We start from the raw sequence: 22,904 nt of genomic DNA on the forward strand, positions 1-22,904 counted from the left end.
AGCGCCATGGGCAACTATTTACTGAACTATGAAAATTCTCACAAAAAGAACAAATCTACCCCCAAAGCGCATAAATGTATCCTCTGTCATCACTGAAATGGCTCAAAACCAAAGAGAACTTTTCAATAATTCAGTCTAATTCTATTTGCTTCTCCATGATTAGATCTTTTCTAGAAACATTTCCTTTAAAATTATTATTTATATATTACATATTGCCCTTGTACTTTTATTTTGTTAATTTCTAATCATGGTATTATTTGATATTGGTTTTAATGGATAATTATGTTTTTCATGTAGATTTAATGAAAATTGAGTATAAATGAAACCAAAAAGAATTCTTCAAGGACTGTCCTATAAACCAGACTTTACTGATAGTTAATTATTTTAGGGAAGACAACTCATTCATTTTTGCATTGAATTATATTTAAATTAGGGAAGTTTCTTAAAGATAACACTCCATTGCTCTATTTTATTGCTCTATTTTTTTCATATAAAACTTATTAAAGATGAATTGAAATAAGTATTGAACTAACTAGTTGCATTGTGCATGACCAAAAAATAATAGCTGACATGCCACATCCTTTCAGTCTTACATTTTACTTCAGTGTCATTCGATATAAGAAATACGATATTCATATTACATAGACAATAAATGATGTATCTTGTTCATCCTCTGAGCTTTAAAGAAAGCTTGGTTTATTTGTTTATTATAGTAGCATGCATAAGTGTGCAGAACACATTAAAAATAGTGATGTTTAAACATCTCAAGTGCAAAAAAAAAATCAATATCAAACCCTGACTTTATGGCACTTTTCATTATTGATTTTAGTGGGGAGGACACACAATGTCCTGCAACCTGTGGAACCAGGTATTAACCTTTGGGATGAAGGTGAGATCTAAATGGAGAACAACTCTACTATCATGAAAGGTGCATAGATCCTGTCTGACCGAAAGAGCAGCCAGCTCAGACACCCTTCTAATGGATGTGATTGCTACTAGAAAACCACCTTCAGGGTCAAGAATTGAAAAGACACTGACCAAAGGGATTCAAAGGGAGGTTCCATCAGAGCCTGGAGCACCTTCAGAAGGTCCCACGAGGGATACCTGTGTACAACCAGGGGGTGGAGGTTGGAAGCCCCTCTTCCAGATAGAAGAGTGGTGTGAAAAGGAAAGAAAAGCCTCCTAGGATAAGAACTGAGGAAAGGGCCACTAACTGGCGACATAGGGTGTTAGGCACTAGTCCCTTCTCTAGGCCATCTTGAAGGAAATGTCACACCTCTGCTACATCAGCTGAGGTAGGATTGAGGTCCTCCTTTAAACACCATTGATAAAAACCCCGCCAGGTAGCATCATAGATGCGCATCATAGATGGTTTACGAGATGCCTGGATAGTGAGGATAACCCTCTCTGGGAGATTAGCCTCCCTCAAATGTTGCTGCTCAAGCACTACGTGGTCACTGGGGATTGGATGGAGAAAGCTCCCTGGTGAAGGGAGATTTTGTTGGCTGGGATCTCCCAGGGAGTGGCTACAGACAGGTTCACCAGGTCTGCAAACCAGGGCCTTCTGGGCCAATGAGGGGCCAGGAGAATTAGCTCCGGCCATTCCTCCAACATCTTCTGAATGACCGCCGGAATGATTGGAAGAGGAAAGGCATAGAGGAGACCCCTGGGCCATCTGGTCCCAAGAGCATTGGTCCCCTCCGCTCCCTGACAAGGAAACTTGGTGAAAAACCTATTTACTTGAGCGTTTTGGGGAGTGGCAAAGATATCTACTTCCGTAGTCCCAAACCTGAGGGAAAGGTCTCTGAATAGAGATGAGTGAAGGCACCATTCTGCATGGTCGACTGAGCTCCAACTCAGCCAATCGGCTTGGGAGTTGTCGACGCCAGAGATGTGATCTGCCATGATGGATAACAAGTGTCTCTCCGCCCATAGCCCCAAACGTTTGGCCTCCCTCATCAGGGCCCTGGACCTCATCCCCCCTTGTCTGTTGACGTGTGCCTTTGCGGCCATGTTGTCCATCAACACTACTACACGGGATCCAGTTACCGTGGCCCTGAAGTGTCTCAGTGCCAGAGAGATGGCTCTGAGCTCCAGCCAGTTTATGGGGCAGATCCTGTCTGTCAGGGACCAAATCCCTTGTGCTATTTACCCCTCCATATGAGCCCCCCAACCCAGAACACTGCCGTCCATGGTGAGTAGGAGTCTGTCCGGTTCCTTGAATGGGTGACCTCTCTAGAGAGCCGGAGAAAGCCACCACTTGAAGGAATGCCGGGTTTGTGGACTAAGCTGGACTCTGATCAACATGTGGCTGGTTCCTGCTCATTGAAAGGGAAGCAGGAACCATTAAAGAGATTGGAAGTGAAGCTGTGCTCACGGGATGATACCGATGCATGTTATCATCTTCCCCAGTAGTTTGGACAGCAGTAACACGGGAACAGTGTGTTGATGTTGAACCTGACAGATGATGTCGGTAAGGCTTTCCCCCGATCTGGAGACAGAAAAACTTGGCACAGAAATGTCAATGACAACTCCCAGGTGGAGTAATCTGATTGTGGGGGAGAGGGATGGCTTTTCCTGGTGTTGATAGAAAAGCCATGGTTCTGGAGAAAGCACAGTGTAGTTTGTAGGTCTCGATAGGCAGAGTGGATGTACGACAACTGTATCAAGATGTTGTCCAGGTAGCATTGGATTCTCACTGGAACCGTCCGGAGCGACGCCATCAGTGCCGCTAGGACCTTTGTGAAAACCCTTGGAGCCAATGAGAGCTTGAAGGGAATGGCTCGATAGTGGAAATGGGAGTTTCTGGTAACAGAAACAGAAAAACTGGCAATGATGAGGCCAGATGGGAATATGGAGATAAGCCTTCAGGAGATCAATGGAGGAGAGGAGATCACCCTCCCGCACGCTCTCTAGAATAGAATGTAGAGTCTGCATCTTCAAAAGTCTGTATGGGATGAACTCATTCAAAAGTTTAAGGTTGAGAATGGCTCGCCGCCACCCCAAGGCCTTAGGGACCACGAAAAGCCGAGAATAAAACACTTGCCCCCATTGATGTTCGGGGACTGGTTGAATGGCCCTTATGTCTACTAGGTGTTGGATGGCCGATTTCATAAGGGCCCTATTTAAACTGTCCCGCAAAATGGGACAGAACATAAAATTTTCTGGAGGTGGTGAGAGAAATTCCAGCTGTAAACCCGACCTTATTGTATTGAGTACCCAGGCGTCCATCATTGACTCCTCCCATCTGGAGGTGAAGAAGGCCAAATGACCTCTGATGGGTGGGGAGGATGAGGGGTTACTTAGAGCGATGGAAGGAATGATCCCCTCCCCCACGAAAGGGCCGTTTACCCGCAGTATGTTGTTGTCTGCCGGGTGCATCAGGCCGCTGTTCCTGGAGCTGGGAATATGACCTGGGTGACCTGGAAAAACAAGGGGTAGTCTCGGCCCAGAAGGATGGAGGACGGTAAGGAGCTGGGCGATAGTTTGTTTTCTTTCCCGTCGAGGAAAGAACCTTCCTTTTGCCCCTGGTTTCGATGAGGTATGGCTCTAGTGTGTCACTGAACAGCTTTTTGCTTGTGCAGGGAGCCAAAGCTAGCTTCCACATCTGGTAAGACTGGGCGTTGTTTACCTGAACGCCACTTTTCCTTGTAAGCGAGACAGGTCAAGATGGGTAGTTCTCTTCATTGCCTGCTTAGGACTGAGTCTGCGCAAAAGGCTTATTATCCTAGCTCTGTCCACTCCAGGTAATTCCTCCCGAGTTTATGCGAAGACTGTTTGACAGACTGGGTTGCCTCTAATGAAGGAAAAAGACAAGAAGTTAGTAGGGACCCCCCCACGGTCCCAGGAAGAGAACAGTCCAAGGGTGGAGCTGACCTGTCTCACCTACAAGGAAAAGTGGTGTTCAGGTAAACAACGCCGATTTTCCCTTGCAAGGCATCAACAGGTCAGGATGGGACAAACCAAAGCAGGGTTGTCCTCGGGAGGGTTAAGACTGGTCCTGACTGGCATGTTCCGAAATGACTTGTTGGAGGACCCGTCTCCCAAATGCCGCATCTGCCGATGCCAAGGTATCCAGGCGATAATGATGGATGAAAGGCGACGGTGTCCAGGTAGCCACCCTGCAGATCTCCTCCACCGACACCTGTGTAGCCCATGCCGCAGTCATAGCAGCATTACGAGTGGAATGGGCTGCAATACCTCTTGGAACTGGCAGAATAGGCCCTGGCTATACACGCTTTGATCCATCTGCTCACCGTAGATGGAGTAACCTTACCCCCCAACAAGGAAGGCGGGAAAGAACAAAACAAAGACTCCATCCATCTGAAGTCAGCAGTATGTTTAATGGAAATTTTTAAGGCTCTGCGTACATCCAGAGTGTGCCAAGTCTTTTCTAGCTCATGGACCAGATGAGGACAGAAATCTAGAAGCACAAGCTCCTGAGCCCTGTGAAAGGATGTGTTGATCTTTGTAATGAAGGCTGGATCCAATCTTAAAACCACCCAATGAGGATGGAAATGCAAAGGTTGGGTCGAACCGAGAGTGCCACCAATTCTGAGACCCTCCTTGCAGAGGTGATAGCCACCAGGAAAACTACCTTCAGAGTAAGAAGATGAAGGCTGGCCTGTCAAAGTGGCTCAAACTGAGACCTGATGAGGGATTGTAACATCTTGGGCAAGTCCCACATGGGGTACCTATGAATCATAGGAGGGCAAAGGTTGGAAGCTCCCCTGAGGAACATACGAAACGTAGGATGCTGATCCAGAGTTTCCAGTTTCCCACACAACAAGACCGATTAAATGGCTGCCAACTGCCTTCAGAGAGTGTTGGGAGAAAGACCCTTGTCCAGGCCTGCCTGTAGAAATTCTAAAACTGCAGGCACCGAAGCTTGTCAAGGTAAGATGTTGGACTTGGCACACCAATTTGAAAAAGCTTGCCAAGTAGCTTCATAAATGTGAATGATAGATGGTCGCCTGGAAGCCTGGATCGTATGAATAACCTTGTTGGAAAGGTGGGTGCTCTTTAAGATGCCCCACTCAATCTCCACACTGCCAGTTGCAACCACTGGGGGCTCCAGGTGAAACAAGGACCCCTGGAGAAGAGAGGTATCTTCCTCAGGAATCCGCCAAGTGGGGTTCACAGAAAGGCCCATCAAATCAGCAAACCAATACCTGCGAGGCCAATAGGGCCAATATGATCTCGGTCTGTTCTAACAGGAGCTTATGAATCACCGCCTGGATGAGTGGCAATGATGGAAAGGCATAGAGAGGGCCAGCTGCATTGCAATGCATTAGTGCCTTCTGCACCCTGGGAGAAAAACCTTGTATAGTATCTGAGTAGTTGGGCATTAAGGGATGAGGCAAATAGATCTAACACAGGGGAATCAAAAATCTGGGAGATCCGGCGAAATAGGGAAGGATGCCATTGCCATTCCACATGGTCAATGGTCGTCCTGCTGAGCAAATCTGCCTGTGTATTATCAGACCCAGAAATGTGCTCAGCCTTGATCAAGAGAAGACATTCCGCCTATCTAACCAGAGACTCTGCTTCTGTCATAAGGGACCGGGATCTGGTACCATCTTGCCTGTTGATGTGAGCCTTAGTGGCCACATTGTCTGTCATAACCAAGACATTGGACCCCGCCACCTGGCCAAGAAATTTCCTCAAGGCCAAACAAACAGCTCTGAGCTCCAGTCAGTTAATGCTGTGAGCCTGTTCCTGGGGAGACCATAACCCCAGGACCCATAGGGAACCTAGATGGACCCCACAACCAGATAGGAAAGCATCTGTAGTAAGAATCAGGCAGGATTCCAGCTTGAAAAACTGCCCCCTAGACATGGCCTTGGACAACCACCAATGAAAGGAAATTAATACTTGGCTAGGCAACCTAACCTTCCTTGGGGAGTGAATGAACCCTGCTTTCTGAAATGGAAGCAGAAACTACTGAAGGGATCTGGCATGAAACCTGGCCCAGGGAACAATTCCAATACAGGAAATCATCTTGCCCAACAATTGAGAAAGAAGGTCCAATGGGACCGAACTTTTGGTCTGAACAGCCACTCTTGGGATAGGAATACCTGACACCCCCAGTGTCAATAATGGCCCCCAAATGAAGGTGACGTCTTGTGGGAGAGAAATGACTCTTTTTCTGGTTGATGGAAAACCCCAGGTTCTGCAGCACTGATATAGTAGCCTGCAGATCCTGTTGAGCACTCTGAAAAGAAGAGGACATTATTAACATGTCATCCAGATAACATTGAAGACGCACCGGAAGGGTGCATAGGTGCGCTGCCAAAGGGGTAAGAATTTTGGTAAACACCCTGGGGGCAGAAGATAACCCAAAGGGCCTGTATTGGAAATGTTTACTCTGATAACAGAACTGAAGAAACCTCCTGTGGGAGGAACAAATAGGAACATATAAATAGGCTTCCATCAAGTCTGTTGATGTGAGGAAGTCCCCCTGCTGAATGCTCTCCAGAATGGAAAAAAGAGTGTGCATTTGAAATGCCTGTAAACCACATATTTATTTAGTCTTTTCAAATCGAGAATGGTCCTCCACCCCCCGAGGCCTTAGGGATTACAAAAATTCTGGAGTAGAATCCCAACCCCTGCTGATCAAGGGGAACCTCCTTAATGGTGTCTAAGTCCAGCAAGTGCTGGATGGCTGACTCCATCAAACTCCACCTCCCAGCATCTCTAGATACTGGGCAGGAAATAAAGAACCTCAGAGGAGTGGAGTAGGACTCTAGTGAAAGACCCGATCTAATGATAGATCAAACCCAAGCGTCTGAAGTAATACCCTCCCATTGGTCTGCAAACCATGCTAAACGACCACCAATGGGAACAGAGAGAGCACTAGCGCTGGTGATGGTATGGGCGACTTCCTCCTCCTCAAAAGGGCCGTTTAGAAGCAAACTACTGCTTGCCCTTACCTCAGCAATCAGGAGGCAGAACTTGATGCTGATAAGCAGGTCTCGATGGACGATGGAACCCCGAAGAAGACTCTCCTCTGGGCTGAGGACGCTTGAAATAGGGTGCGGCCCGATATTCCATCCTCTTCAGGAGTGAAGGCAAAATTTTCCCTTCATCCTTGGTCTCAATCAAGAGGGGATCAAGGACTTCCCCAAAGAGCTTTTCCCCTTGGACTGGGGCAGGCGCTAATTTCCACTTGCTCCTGCCATCCGCCTGCCAGTTGCAAAGCCAGCACATTCGCCTGGCTGCTACAGAGGCAGCAATGGCTTTTGAGGCAAAACTGGCGCTGTGAAGGGTGGCATCAGCTGTGAACTCTGCTGCCGCCATGATTTTGTTGATGTCCTGGTGGGCCTAGACATCCAATGGGGGAATTCTTTGTCACAGCTGCTTCAGCCATTTTATTGAGGTCCTCGTGAAGAAGGAAGCCTTGACAGCCCAGGCAGCAGCTAAATGGGATCGCTGCAGCGACTGTTCCACTTTCTTTTCTTCTGCCTTGAGGATTTCCTCCGGATCCAAGGAGGCAGATGAGGATGAGGCCAAAGCTGCGATCAGAGCATTCACTGTAGGGACCTGAAGAATCTTGGTAAGCTCAGGTCCCACATTGAAGAACCTGCGATCAGCGGCCAAAGGAGCTGTGGCAGGGGCTTCAAGCTGCTTCTTAATTACCTTTAGAAACAGCTTGGGTGAGGGAACCACCTCCTTCCTGGCTTCTGGTTGATCAAACAGCTGAATCCTCAGGGGGAAGAATGGGAGTGGCCTCATCATCCACGTTTTTTAAATTGGCAGTGTTTTGAGCCTTGAACAACAAGGGACTAAAGAGAGCGTGCCACTAAGAAGACAGCCTTATAGGTTAGAATGTGGAGACTTGTTGTGCTCGGGGGCTCAAAGGGCCCCTTTGTAAGTGCAGTTAAGACTTTGTCAAGGTCCCAGGTTGGATAACGGTGCACCACTGGAGGCCGCAAATTTGTGGCAACCTGAATAAAACTGTCAATGCGCGGATGATGGGAGATGGAGCGGAGATCACCCCAGGAGATGACCGAAACTAGGGCCGCCACCTGTCTTCTCAAAGTGTTCAGGGAGAGACCCTTGTCCAGGCCTTCTTGTAAGTACTCCAATACTTGCGCCACCGATGGAGAAGTAGGGTCAATATGAGATGTTGTGTACCATCAACATTGGACCAAGTGGCATTGTATATGCAATTTGTAGAAGGACACCTGGCCGCTTGGATGGTGGAAATGACTTTATTGGAAATTTTCTCGCTTCTCAGATGTCTCCGCTCAATCTCCATATGGCTAGGTGGAGCTATTGAGGGTCCAGATGCTGAACTGGAACTTGGGAGAGCGAGACTCTGCCCGGCAGAATTCTCCATGGTTCTGTTGTCGTCAGATCCTTGAGGTCTGCGAACCATGTCCCCCTGGGCCAGTATGGAGCCACTAACAACAACTCTGACTTCTTCTCTAGAAGTTTCCGGACCACCTTGGGGATTGCTGGAAGTGGGGGAAACGCATACAGAAGTCCTGGAGGCCAACGGCAACGGAGAGCATTGATGTTTTCCGCCCCCTGAGATGGGTTCCTTGAGATGAACCTCAGTAGTTGTGAGTTGATGGGAGAGGCGAACAAGTCAATGATGGGGTTGACCAAACCTTTGGCCCGCTTCCTGAAAAAGAGCCAGATGTAGGCGCCATTCTGACTGATCTACCATGACAGTCAGTCTGCCTGGATATTTGACAGACCTGAGATATGCTCTGCCTTGATGTACAGCTATTTGATTTCTGCCCAAAGGCACAATCTCTGCCTCCCCCATGAGTTGTCTCGAATGGGTACCCTCCTGCTTGTTTATGTGGGTCTTTGTTGTGACGTTGTCCATCAGGATGAGGACGTGTTTGGACCAAAGCTGTGGAAAAGAGCTTTGTGGTGGACTGCTCTGAGCTCCAACCAGTTTATGCTGTAGGATTGCTCTGGTATGGTCCAATGCCCTTGAGCCATGTGGGACCGGTAATGAGCTCCCCATCCAAACAGGCTGGCATTCGTCATGATGGTAGATCTGTGAGGGTCCTTGAATTGGCAACCCTTGTTTGTTTGTTTTTTGTTTTTTTGTAAATTTTATTTGAGTTTTCACAAAAAAATACAAGTAAAACATCTTTTTTGAAAGTAACATGGCCCCGGGTTACACTTCTTCGTACAGACACAAATTCAATTTCATGCTCATTTTTATGTTCTACTCCATATCTTATTACTGTTTTACATTTTCTACATTATTTTAATTATCTCATCTCAATTCAAATCATTATATTTATACTTTTTGTCTGTCCCGTTTCAATTTCATATTATCTTTTCTCATTAAACAAAGTTTCTCCTATAGTTGCTGATTGGAGTATGACACCTTTATATCTTTTAATTTTATCCATTTAACTCTTATTTAAGCTTCAATGTATACCTTGAACATTATAACATTCAATATGATAAATAACTTCCATTCGGATTCTGCTTATTATTTCTATTTCTGCTTATTATTATTATTATTTCTATTTCTACATTCTTAAAATACACACTATATTCTTTTAAAAAAATATAAATATATATAGTTAAGACAACTCATTCCGTTCTAATTCAGTTCTATCATTAATATTAATATTCATTAAAATCTTGACTTCTTTAACATTACTTTTCAATTAATTATCATACTTCTATGGGAACAATTATGAGCTTTCCATAATTAATTCCCCCCCCCACTTCATTTATATTTTTTAAAACATTAAATAATTAAAATGTTCCCATTCTTTCCTAATTCAATTCTCTCATTCATTTTATTTCATTTATTTATTAACAAACATTTCACTAGATTACAGTAACTATTTTATCCCTCATTTTAATCATACATTGTTTCAAATTTTCTAAAATTATTTCTATTACTAATATAACAATACAATCTTATGTACCTTTACAGAATCCCTTTTTCAATTAAATTTTCACCCATTATCTCTAAATAGACTCTGTTTCTCTATATCTTGTTTCTGTCCTTTATAACTTCTTTTCCTTTCCTTCTTCCCTCTCTTCTTCTCCCTCCCCTTTTTACCCCCTTCTCTCTACCTCCATTTCTCTCTTCTGTATTCTCCTCTTCTGTTGCTTTCCAATATTATACTTATTTTTCAAACTATTTTTCTTTTCTTTGGTTGTTTTTTTAAGTCCTAAATTTTTCATTCTCTTTCCCTCCTTTCCTTTTTCTTCCCCACATAGAATTACTTGTTCATTAAAGATGGCTTCTTCTTTGTCCCAGTCTTCTTGTCTTGCAGGCATTTCTTGTTGTTTCTCATAGTTCCAAATCTCCATTTCTAAGAATTGAAATACGAAGCCAAAAGAACCTCTCCCTTCTTGTGCATCTTCTTTGTACTTTTTAAGTTCCATTTTCAATTCATCCCAAAGTGGTGCCATTTTAAAAAAAATTAAACAACCACCCGATTGATTTTAGTCATTCAAATGCAGTAATCAAGAATCCAAAGATCACCAAGTAGTCCAAATACAGGCTAGCTGTTTCTTTTTGCTTTTTCACTTTCTCTTCCTGGGGTTCTACTATTTAGTTGCCAAGTTTCAGTTAAAATGTATCTTTTAGAAGTCTTGTTGAAGTTTTACTGTTAATTCCTTTTAATTCCAGGCAGTCTCCTCCCTTTTTTCCAGATCCTGCCCTTTTATTCTTTTTCTCTCCTTTCCTGCTTATAAAAACTTTTAAGTGTCCAGAAATCTTTATTATCCCTTTAACATTTTATTTTATTTTCAGCCTAAGCCTGATGATGTCAAAGTGGATTCCCCCGATTTCTTATTTAAGTCTCTTAGCTGTCAATATAGGGAAAGGGAGAGAAGAAGAAAAAACAGACCTTTCCCTTTTCACTTTCCTTCGCTGCTTCAGAATCTTCTTTGGGAACAATGTTACTTTTTTTTAGTTTAAATTCCAGGGTACCTTAGTTGTTGCTTTTGCAGTTTAACCCGGTCAGCCAGAACTTTCACTTCTTATCTTCCTCCTGCACATTCTTTTCCGGTCGAGTTCTTCTTTGAGGTGGCCATTTCTGACCACCGCTGCAACCGCCTTCAGGAAAGGGAGTAATAGCCAGCTGAGGAGGAGAGATGCGGCTCTCCTCAATCCCGCTGGCAGTCTCCCCCCTCTTCACCACCTCTACAGGGTGGCTTAGCCCTGAAACCAGCCAGCTCGGGGCGCTCCAGCGGTGAGCCCAGACCAAAACCATGCATGATCGCGGATTTCTGTCTGTCACTGAAGAAGCTCAAACCGGAACTCAGAATTGGCAACCCTTGTTGATGGTCGGGACAGTCCACCAGTGAAGGAATCTCAGAACCTTTGTGACTTGGGCATTGGAATTGTCTCTTCCTGACTGTTGGTACGGCAGCAGGTACCATTGCAGGGTTCTGGCATGGAGATGGGCCCAGGGAACAATAGAGAAGCAGGAGATCATTTTCCAGCAATTTGGATAAGAGGGCTAGGGGCACCCGTTTGATGGTCCTGATCTCCTGAGATAATTGTCCAATGCTCTCCTGCCTGTCTGGGGATAAGAAGACCTTGCCTTCCACAGTGTCTATAATGGCTCCCAGGTAAATTAGCCAGGTCGAGGGAATTAGGTAACTCTTAGCTCAATTTATAGAGAACCCATGTTGTTGCAGGGACTGCAGGGTAATAAGAGTATCTATTTTGGCCTGTCAGCAGGAAGATGACAAAATTAAAATGTCATCAAGATAACACTGTAGCCTGACAGGTGTACTTCTGAGATGTGCAGCCAGGGCTGCCAGAACCTTAGTAAAGGTCCTGGGAGCAGAGGCTAGTCCAAAAGGGAGGGTGATGTACTCAAAGTGTAGATTATTATAGCAGAATCTGAGGAATTTGCTATGTGAAGGACAAATTGGGACGTGTAAATATGTTTCTGTGAGGTCTATTGATGTTAGAACGTCATCCTGTCTAATGCTAAGCAAAATGGATTGTAAAGTGGTCATTTTAAACTTTCTGTATACAAGGGAGCGATTGAGATATTTTAAGTCTAAAATTGCTCTCCATCCCACTGAACTTTTCGGAACTACGAAAAGGTATGAGTAAGAACCCTGACCTTGTTGGTCCGGTGCCACCGGTTGAATGGCCCGGATCTCCAGCAGGTGGAGGATAGCTGTTTGCATAAGAGATCTTTTCACAGGGTCCCTAGAGATTGGGCATCTCATGAAAAAGTTTGGGGGAGTGGATTGGAATTCCAGAGCCAAACCAAATCTAATTGTATCCCGTTGGCAAATAGCTTTAGCTGCCCACCAATGGGGGCATCCTTGTAGGACCTATTTGGTGCACTGGAAGGCCCTGTTTCCTGCTCCCTGAAACGGCCTCTTAGCTTGTCCTCTCCTTCTATTCCTGTCCCCAAAATTGGACCTTTCTGATTGCTGTCCCTGCCGGTATCCAGGGACCCTTTGGAATCTTGGGGAATAGGATCCCTGATAGAAGGGACAAAAGGAGCCTGAGGAATCCTGTTGTCTGACTTACGAAAAAGAGAGGGGAGGATCATTTTTTTTGTTTCTAGTCTCTATGGGGAGCAGATCCAGGGCATTGCCAAACAACTTTTCACCTGATTTAGGCGCAGAGGCAAGCTTCCACTTGTGCTTGATGTCAGCTTGCCAATGCCTGAGCCATATCAGTCACCTTGCTGAGACCTGTGGTGCAATGGCTCTTGAAGAAAAATTTACCATGTTAAAAGTTGCATCTGCCAAGAATTCTGTCGCGGCAATCAGTTAGGCAATTTTCCTGGTGCACTCATATATTAGAGGTTGGAATGGTTTCCTGTAGGTCGCAGAGCCATCTAAGGGAAGACCAAGTGAAAAAGGATGCAGCAGTAGCTGCTCTGATGGCCCACGCATCAGATTGATATACCCTACAAAGGGCTACTTCTGCCCTCTTGTCTTCCGGCTTAAGCGCCTCCTCCGATTCACTAGGAATAGCGGAGGCAGGTGCCAAGGCCACTATTGGATCATCAACCAAACGGGTGTTTCGGGAATTAGAAAATTCAGGTGCGAGGTTGTAAAATTTCCTATTGTATCCCATGGGGGCGGGAAACGCTGCTGCGGAAGCCCACTGCTTTTGGACTAAGTCGGAAAACATATGCGGGACTAGTATTACATCCGCTTCTTTAACAGGCTGGGAGAAAATTAAATCCTCTGACTCCTCCTGTGAAATTGATTGTTGAGAAGAGGGAGCCATTTTATCAAGGCACACGGTCTTGAATAAGAGTGACTTGAATAATTGAGGGTGGAACAGTCCCGTGAATGTCAGTTGATCGGCCCTCATCATCTGACATGCCCCTCTCCAGTGGATCCACCTCTGACAGGACCGGGTTGATGTCATGTGCTGACCCTGCCTCAATTTGTTCCATTTGGTCTTCTTGGTCCCCCTCTTCCTGAAACCCTTGGGGAGGCATGTCTGGAAAGATAGAAAACTCCTCTGGGGGAGGTACCTGAGGGATATGCTGATCCATCCCGCTTAGCAATTGAACCAAGTGAGACTCACAGTCCAAGGCTGTGGATTGTCTTCTGGCCCATACTGACTGTTGAACGCCCGCCGCGATACCCTGCTGTATCACCAGCTCCATCCATGCCCTCACCCTTAGGGGGATTTCCTCAGGGAGAGACTCTTCTTGACAGAGCCCAGCCACCATTAGAGTAAATGTGGCCTCAGGGGCCTGACATGGCATGGTTGCTGCTGTTGAGGTACCAGAAGGAACTTGCCTGGCAGAGCTACGCCTGGATTGGAGAGAAAGATCCAGGGGAGGAAGCGGGGGGCTTGGGGCCTGGGCAGCTTGAGGGGGAGATGGGGCTAAAGAATTCTGCTCTGTCTCCCACATAAGCTTCTTCATTTGTTTCATTTGATGGTGTCTATGGGCATCCTTTTCCTCGGCCTTTGAAGGCTTCCTGAACCCTTTGGACTTGCCCAGGGCCCTAGTCATGGCTCTGGAGTAAAAGCCCTTGATCTGCCACTTGCCATTTTAACTATAAGAACCGTATATCTATCAATGAATTGTCAATGAGGCTCCAGTACAGGGTGGTTGGCACACCCAGGGAACTGCTCCAGAAAAGTGCAGGGGACCCCCATACATTTTTTTAATCCTCCTTATGTAAGGAAAATGTTTTGATTGTATTTTATTTATTTTTAATTTTTGATCCAATCAATACTAAATTGATTCCAATTAGTAACACCTCTTCAGGCCAGAACTTGATAGGTAACAATGGCCTGCAACAGCTGCCCTGCACGGGCTGACTTAGGCCTTGGTGCTCACTATTGAACTGTGAGAAATTATGCTGTGAGGGTTAGCCAACAAATCCTGGTCCACTACCCCAAGTCTTGGGGGGCAGGGATGCCAGTCCCTTGATCTCGAAGAAGGAAACCAGGTGGGGAAAAGGCCTCTCACAGTGTATGTTTAATGGCAGATGGATGCCACACGGTCCTTAATATGGCACCTGCTGCTACTTGGTGTGGCCAAAACACTCCAGCAGCTGGTTCTCGCCTGCATCTCTGTTACTGAACAGCTAGGAGGAACTATGCGGTAAAGGATAAGAAGCACTGATGCCTCTAATCCCCTTAGGTGTTCTACGGGGGGAAAGCTTCTGCCATTAATGAGCCGAACATGAGGCATGTTCATGTTTGGAATGGCGCTTGATAAAAGATCGGGAAAATAAGGACTTTGCGGTTTAGAAGCCGCTGCCTCAAGTGCTCTTGGAGAGAGAGAATAATGCTGAGAGAGAATAATGAGCCTCGATGGCCAAGAGTTAAAAAAAAATGTTGGAACTCCCAGGTGAAAAGTGGAGGTCCTAAGAAATATCTCTTCTGAGAGATAGAGCAACCAGCCCTGAAAGCCAGGTGTTAATAAAAACCGTTGGAGGCTACCGGGACTCCCAGATGACAAATGGAGCCCTGAGAATTATCTCTGAATACCAAACCTGAGATTTGAAATCTCTGATGTTTTAGCTTCTATTCCGGCCAATGTGGAAAGCTGCCTATTCCTACGAAGGCTGAGCTAAAACTGGGGGACGCTAGGGAGGAGTCCCAAGGAGGAGGAGGAGCGTCCTGACAATTAAGCCCAGCCTATCCAAGAGGATACTGAAGCACCTTCCACTACTGGATGCTCTGAACAGCTCATGGGAGAATGAGCCCTTTCTAAAGGTCAAAGGATTTGCTGGAATCCTTCTGCCAAACCTTGTCTGATGGCAATGGAGACCACATCTTGAATCTCACTGGGTCTGCCACTGGGGTAAAGGCCCGCAGTGGTGGGGGTAAAGGTAGCCTCAGGCCTAGGCTGCAAAGTACCCTGGACAATAGGAGGAGGAGGGGGAGGGCAGCCCCAAGTGGCCTGTTTGAAATTAGGCCCTGATCTGCTAAGGTCTTGAGGCCTGAGTTGATCCTCAAGCCTCTCTGGGGACCAAGACTGCAGGTGGCCAAAGGAGCCTGGAATTTCTGCCAATTTTGGAGGCCACCTCTCTCTGCACAGATTGATTGTGCTGTCTGCGTCTCTTTCTCCTTGAAGGCCCTGGGCTTCTGGGCCAGAAAGATCTGCCTGGGCCCTATCTTGATCCATAGTGGAAATAGGTCAAGCACAAGAGGTGCTGGAAGCAACCCTCAGAATGTGCTGCCTATTGCAGGGGCCTTGCTGCGGAGAAATCAAGGATGGCTGCTTTAGGGCCGGTAATGAAGTCATGTGGCCACTTAAAATGGCAGCTCGCCATGTGCGATGAATGATTGCTCCCCAAAATGGCTGTTCGCACCTGCTCTGGCCCCTGAGTAATGGCTGTCGCTCTTTAGGCTGCTACGAGACCTGAGCGGTGAAATCCGGCCAAAAACGGCTGCCACAGTAAAAAAGATCAGCTGGCTGGTGCTTTTATTGCCGTGCCAATCTTTGCGATCACAGCTGCCGGGCTTCACAACAGAAGGCTGTGGGAGAGGCAGGATGGACGCTTCCCTTACTTACAGCCTTCCTGATGTCTGGCAATGTCGAATCCTCCATGTTGCAGGAGAGTGGAGCCCCACTCTCCTGAAGGCACAGCTGCACTGGATCCCCAGGAGCTGTTCCTGAAGCTTGATTGCTTTTTTTGTGAATGTTTTGAAATTCTATGCTAGACACAGTGCTTTCAGAGACACGAGCTCATTGACTAAAAGGAGCTGAGTCAAAGCTGGGAACACTCCCAGAGGCTGGCCTTTTTATATAGAACAGATTCAGCTTGATGACATCATCAGGAGGAGTCTAACCCATCCTGGACTCTCGCAGCAGCATTGAGGAGAATTATGGAGAGTTGGATATTAAATAATGTCTTTAAGTATCAACAGTTTTCACTGGAAAATAAAGAAGCAGTTTTCCAGAGATCAAATAATCCAATTTTTCTGGCCAACTGAAAATCATAGTCCAGTAATTTAGACCTGGATGCAGAAAATTATATCTTATTTATTTTAAGTTTGTTTGTCTAACATGACTACATCTCCAGAGAGAGCAAGTTAATGGTATCAATATTGGTGAATATTTAGAGTCACATATTTTCTGGCATACAGGTTTGGTTGCCTAACAACAATCAATCAGAAAACTACAGAAAACTACAATCAGATGAACATTGAGGAATTCATTGAAGCTTCTAACTGGTCAATGGGGTTAGGTAGTTGTGCATAATTAAAACTAGACAGTCCTGGCAGTACTGTATTTCAAGAATTATGCTCCTAAATGTTTCTCTCAATTTTTCACTATTTCATCCCATGTTTACCTCTTCTGCTGGCTTCTACCCTTTATTTATTTATTTATTTATTATTTAGTTAGTTAGTTAGTCCAGAGAGTAGCAAGCACCTTGGTCTGAAAACAGAAAACTAAAAATTATTTTTAAAGTTGCTTATTGAAATATTTTAAATCTCATCAGTTGCCAAAATTTCATGAAATTTATCAATGTCATTGAAATTTACAAAGTCTCAGTTTTCTTGAACTTTTAGCTTTATAAATAAATGATTTTTGTCTGATGTGATTTTTTGTCTTCAGAATTAAGAATTCAAGACCCTCTGCTTGAAATATTGGTTGCAAAGATACAAATAGAATAGGGTGTCAAACTCAATTTCATTGAGGGCTGCACCAGGGTTGTGTTTGACCTTGGTGATCCAGGGTGGTTCTGGCCAAGGTGTGCATGGCGAGCTTGACATCACTTGTGTTGGGAGTGCCTGTGGTGGCCCAAATACTCTGCCAGAGAAAATGAGCTTATGAACTCAGTTTTTATTTATTTTTATTTATTTATTTTTGTCAATTGCTTACAAGATAATAGGTATAAATAAAAACATAGTTATGAATACATGGATACATATAAGAAAAATAAAAAATATATAAAAGAAACAATAGGACAGGGATGGTAGGCACGTTGGTGCATTTATGCACGTCCCCTACAGACCTCTTAGAAAAGGGATGAGGTCACTAATAGACAATCTAAGGTTAAAGTTTTTGGGGTTTGGATAACAGCAGCTAGGATTGTATTTGCCAAAAACTGGAAAAATGAGAAAATACCAACACAGGAAGAAGTTATTAAGAAAATTTTGGAATGTGCTGAAATGAGTAGATTGACATTTGAAATCAGAGAACAAGAAGTTGAACAATTTTATAAGATATGGGATTTATTCTATCAATGGTTAGACAATAAAACATGGTAATGAAATATGTAGATTTTTAGAATATAATGAATATATAAAGATGTATTATTTTTATTATATCTACAAAATGATTATAGGATAGATTTGAGATGATAATATGAACTGCTATAAAACAAATTAAGTAAAATATGGATTACCTTGTAAAACATGAATGAATAATAGTATAGTCAAATGATTAACAATGATATTAATGTATTTTGGAATGTTTGATTGACAATACAAGAACATATGCAATGTAATTGTAAGTGAAGACTATGAAGTGGAAGCACAAAACAATTTGTAAACCAACTGACACGCTGTATGTATATATATATATGGAAGATGGCTTGATGTTTTTATGTTGTGTTTGTCTATGTTTGTCTTAAAAAACAATAAAACTTTTATTAAAAAGTTTTTGGGGTTTTGGGAAAAAAGCACAGAGTCAGGTAGAGTATTCCAGACATTGACCACTCTGTTGCTGAAGTCGTATTTCCTGCAATCAAGTTTGGTATGATTAACCTTGAGTTTGTATCTATTGTTTGCTCTAGTGTTGTTATGGTTGAAGCTGAAGTATTCATTGACATTGCAATGTATGATTTTATATACTATACTTAGATCGGATCGAAGGCGGCGTAGTTCTAGATTTTCTAGGTCTAGAATTTCGAGTCTGGTGGCATAAGGTATTCTGCAACGAGTAGAGGAGTGGAGAACTCTTCTTGTGAAATATTTCTGGACTTTCTCAACTGTGTTAATATCAGATATGTAATGTGGGTTCGAGACAGATGAGCTGTATTTGAGTATTGGTCTAGCAAATGTTTTGTATGCTCTAGTTATTAGTGTAATATTACCAGAGAAAAAGCTATGTAAGATTAGGTTAACAACTCTTAATGTCTTTGTGGCTATGTAGTTACAGTGGGCTCTAGCACTTAGATCATTAGAGATGAGTACTCCAAGGTCCTTGACAGAGTTTGGATCAACAAGATCTTGACTATTCAGCCTATTTTATTTTCTGAAATTTTTTGCCAATATGTAGGATAGAGCATTTATTTGTTGAGATTTGAAGTTTCCATTTGTTTGACCATTCTGATACATACCCTTTTTGAAGTGTAGCAATATATAGTCTGTGGTGTTGAATAGATTTACATCATCAGCGAAGAGAACGCAGTCGCTCTTGATATGATCACAGAGGTCATTTATGTAGAGTATGAAAGGAGTTGGTCCTAGAACACTGCCTTGGGGGACACCAACAGGTACAGAATTTGATAGGACGCTCCCAATTTTGACCATTCGTTGTCTGACAGGAATGCTTCTATCCACTTATGCAGGTGTCCAGAGATACTGTAAGATTTTAGTTTTAGGAGTAGTTTGTCGTGTACCACTGAATCAAAGGCTTTACAGAAGTCTATGTAGATTGTGTCTATTGTTTTGCAATGATCAAGTTGTGTAGTCCATATGTTTTTGCAGTGTAAGAGCTGCAGATTACTTGATAGTTTTTTCCTAAAACCAAATTTTTTATTAGAGACGGTTGTTTGTTTCTAAGTGGAGGATGATGGATTGGTTAATAATTGATTCCATGACTTTTCAGGTGACACAGCATAAAGAGATTGGTCTGTAATTTTCAACTAGGCTGGGATCTCCCTTTTTGAAGATGGGGATGACCGTGGCTTGTGACCATAGTTTTGGCAAGGAGCTGGTCCTGAAAGATTTTTCAAAGATTATGCTTAGAGGTTCTGTTATGGCAGTGGGAAGCTTTTTTAAGAAGTAGGCATATATTCCGTCCGGTGCAATAGATAGAGATGGCTTTAGAATGCGTAGTGCTTTTTCAACAATGTCTTCTGTAAAATCGATATGTATTAGATCATTGTAGTTGTCTGTGGTTTGACGAGGAAATACTGGGCATGATCCACTGCTGTTTTCAAATACTGAGCCAAAGAATGTGTTAAAGAGGTTGACTTTAATAGTGTCATCGTTGTAGTAGGTTCTTTCAGGGGTGGGATGGACCTTGAGTCTTTTAGTTTGTTTTTTACAAAATTGTAGAAAGCACGGGTGGAATTGGTGCGTAGAAGATTTTCTTCTTGTTTAATGTGATAATTGGTGCATTCAGTTTTTATCTGGTGGCATAAATTTTTGTATTAGCTTTTGAAGTTGGCAACGTGACCAGATTTGTTTTTCCGCCAAAGTGATTTCTTTTTTAATTGAAGCTTCCTTATTGTTTTGGGTAATTTTTTTTTTTTCCTGGTTTTGGGAGTTGTTAATGGTACATATAGTTTAATGACTCTTTTGACTTCAAGTAAAAATATGTTGTAATGGTCTTCTACAGTACTGCATCCAGTGAATAGAAACTGCCAACCAAGGGATGAGAGATCGTTGTTTATAAGATCATAGTTGCCTTTTTTTGAAGTTATAATTGGGGATTCCGTCGTTGTGATGATTTTTGTGTGGACATATGTTGAGACAAAAGTCAATCATGTTGTGGTCACTGTTGGAAAAGGGTTCTTTAATTTGTATTCCATAAATTTATTTCAAACTATTGCAGAAGATGAGATTGAGGCAGTTGTTAAGTCTAGTGTTGTTGGTTACTAGTTGTTCTAGTCCCATATTTGTTGCTGCATTGTAGAAAGTTGCATGTGTGGGTTCAGTTGTACATTCGTTAAGGGTCCAGTTAATATGAGGTAGATTGAAGTCACCAAGAAAGATAAAAGTGTGTGGGCAGGATGCTGCCCATATTAGTAGTGTATTTAGCTTGTTTGCATGTTCGATGTTATAATCAGGGGCTCTGTAACATAGTAAGAACCGAAATGTGATATTTAAGGACAGTTCACAGATGATGGTCTCAGGAAGAGCAAGCTCCTGGGTAACTTGGATGTTTTTTAGATGTAGGGACTTTTTATAGAAGATAGCAACACCACCTCCTCTATGGATTTCATGATCTGATTGGTAAACATAATAGTCTCTTACTGTGTTAATGGAGTCAGGGAGAGATGCGTTGAGCCATGTTTCACAGACAAATATAATGTCGAATTTAGCCATATTTAGTAAGAGGAGAAATTCAGGTATTTTATTTACAAGGCTTCTTGCACTGAGTAGCTTGCATTTAAGGCTAGTTGTGGTTGGAATTGAGGTAGTTAGGGGCGTGCATGCCTAGTTTTGAGTGATGTTGGATTGGGGTGGGGTTGGATGTGGAGTTGTGGGTTTTGTGACTTTCTTTTGATGTAATCAGCTCTGTAGTCAATGTATAGGTCCTTTTCTCCATTGTCTAGACAGTTTTTTAGTTCTGCGCGGAGTTCACGGGAGCGGATTCTTTGCAGTATGGATAAGTCTAGTCTTGAGCGAAGTTTTTTGTGGTTGGGATTGGTTTTTGCAATGGCATTTATTGTATGAATGAATATGCGTTTACTGGACTCATTTTTGCATACAACTCTACAAAATCTTGGTGCCACAGAGCCGTCCTTGTATTTGTACCCATGGCCATCTCTGGTTATTTCAATGATATCTTCAGGAGAGATGTTTGTTGTATTAGAGTTGCTTATGATATCACGAACTTTGGTGATGTCATCTGATTCGTTGGTGTCTTTGAGAGCAAATAAGATGGCATTTGGACATTTCTGTTCACATTCCATGGTGTCTCTGATGAGTAAGGATATTATTTGTGGAATTATTTGAAGGGATAGTAATTGTTTGTGGCTGTGGTTTGGTGGTTATTTTTGGTTGGGACAGCCTCCTGGACCCCTCTGCCAGCGAAACGGAGCTCTGTTTTCACTGGCAGAGGCACCGCGGGCCTGTCCTTTGCTGTTTCCAGGGTAGCCTCATGGGCCAGATCTAAGCATCCAGAAGGATGGATCCGGCCCACGGGGCTTGAATTTGGCCCCTCTGCAATAGAAGAAAACTGTCACTTTCACATTCTGCTAATGAACTTACCTGAGGCAATAGAATGGTTCACTGCATCATACAGAATGCTGAACACTTACTTTATACTCTGTCTGTCTATCATATAATTTATATGCTGCCTGCCTTTCCTTCCTTTCTTCCCTTGCTCTCATGACCAATTCATCCCTGAGTTTTTTGGTAACATTTTTCAGAAATTGCTTGATATTGCCTCCTTCCTAGAGCTCAAAGTTTGCTTTATGCCTAAGGCAAGACTAGAACTCACGGCTTCCTGGTTTCTAGCTTAATGCCTTAATCACTGCATCAAAATGGTTTTTCCTTCCTTCCTTCCTTCCTTCCTTCCTTCCTTCCTTCCTTCCTTCCTTCCTTCCTTCCTTTCTTTCTTTTCCTTCCTTCCCTTTCTTCTTCTTTTAATAGATTTATATAATTTATTTCTTTTTATTATTACATTGCTAATAATTCTCTATGATATGGACTCAGCACGTCCCACCCTCCTGTTCCAGGTTGTTCTCTGGATGGCTCCAGCAAGTACTTTTTTGGACTGGCTCCAGCAAGTACTCTTCAAACTCCCTGGCAAGCTCCAGCAAGTACCTAGTGATATATCTATTTCTGTCTATGCAACACAAATTGAATACAACATAGTTTTTCTAAATCTGGGGCTGTTCAGATAAACTGATCTATGTAAACTATATTCACAAATAGGGATTCTACAAAGTAAATGAATGTATTATTAATAAATATATGAATATATAATAGTCACATTTTTCTGTATTGGTTTCCTCTATTGAAACCAAATGTAGGCACTTTCATATTAATCCACAAAGCTGGATATACAGAAGTAACATGTGTCTCACGATGTACACTTGACTGTACTATCTAAATTATAAAAATCTCATATGTAAACACTCCAATCAGAAAAGAAATTTCATACATTGCATAAAGCCATATACTAACTGTTCGGTATTGGCTTAGCATGACAACAAGCTTTTTAAATGTTCAAAAGAGAAGCAAATTTGATGAAATGTAAGCTACAGATAAATTAAAAATATTTTTCAATAATAAATTTACTAGATATCTAACATCAGAAGTTAGCTGCTTCTCTGCTCAATTTTTCACTACTGTTGCGGTTTTCCAATCTGCAATACCTCATTCCAAATTCCAATAATTATGAATAATTATATGATAGTCACAATATCATATGAATAATCATATATTCACAATTATTCACAATAATCAATACATTGTTTATTTAATGTTTTTAAATTATTTCAGAATATAAATCCCCTCAAAGCAACTAGTGAAACAGGAACATGACAGCAAATTGCACATTAGAACTAATCTATTGGGTTACCCAAAAGTTTATTCATCCAGT

The sequence above is a fragment of the Notechis scutatus genome, chromosome Z, assembly GCF_049901735.1.
Source record: "Notechis scutatus isolate UNSWTSFEM ecotype Mainland chromosome Z, rNotScu1.2, whole genome shotgun sequence".
Classification (NCBI taxonomy): domain Eukaryota; kingdom Metazoa; phylum Chordata; class Lepidosauria; order Squamata; family Elapidae; genus Notechis; species Notechis scutatus.